The following is a 276-nucleotide window of genomic DNA, read 5'->3' on the forward strand; positions in this document are numbered from 1 at the left end:
TCGCTGAATGCTGTGGGAAAAATCCATCGGTGACCTCGATTGCCCAAGTTCTCTCCACTACTGTATCGAGATATATGGTTGAAATTACGTTGTTTGGAGGAATTTGTAATATGGTTTTAATGTGGTTTAAATGAACATGCAAAACATATAAAAAGGGGGAATCAACTTTGTATATTGTAATCAGGTGAGCAATAATAATCACGTTTGTGAATGGCCGTTTTCTTCATGTGTCTTAGTGTTTTACATTAGTTCTTGTGAAAAGGAGTTCCCATCATG

This window comes from Penaeus monodon, chromosome 15 (genome assembly GCF_015228065.2).
Source record: "Penaeus monodon isolate SGIC_2016 chromosome 15, NSTDA_Pmon_1, whole genome shotgun sequence".
NCBI lineage: Eukaryota > Metazoa > Arthropoda > Malacostraca > Decapoda > Penaeidae > Penaeus > Penaeus monodon.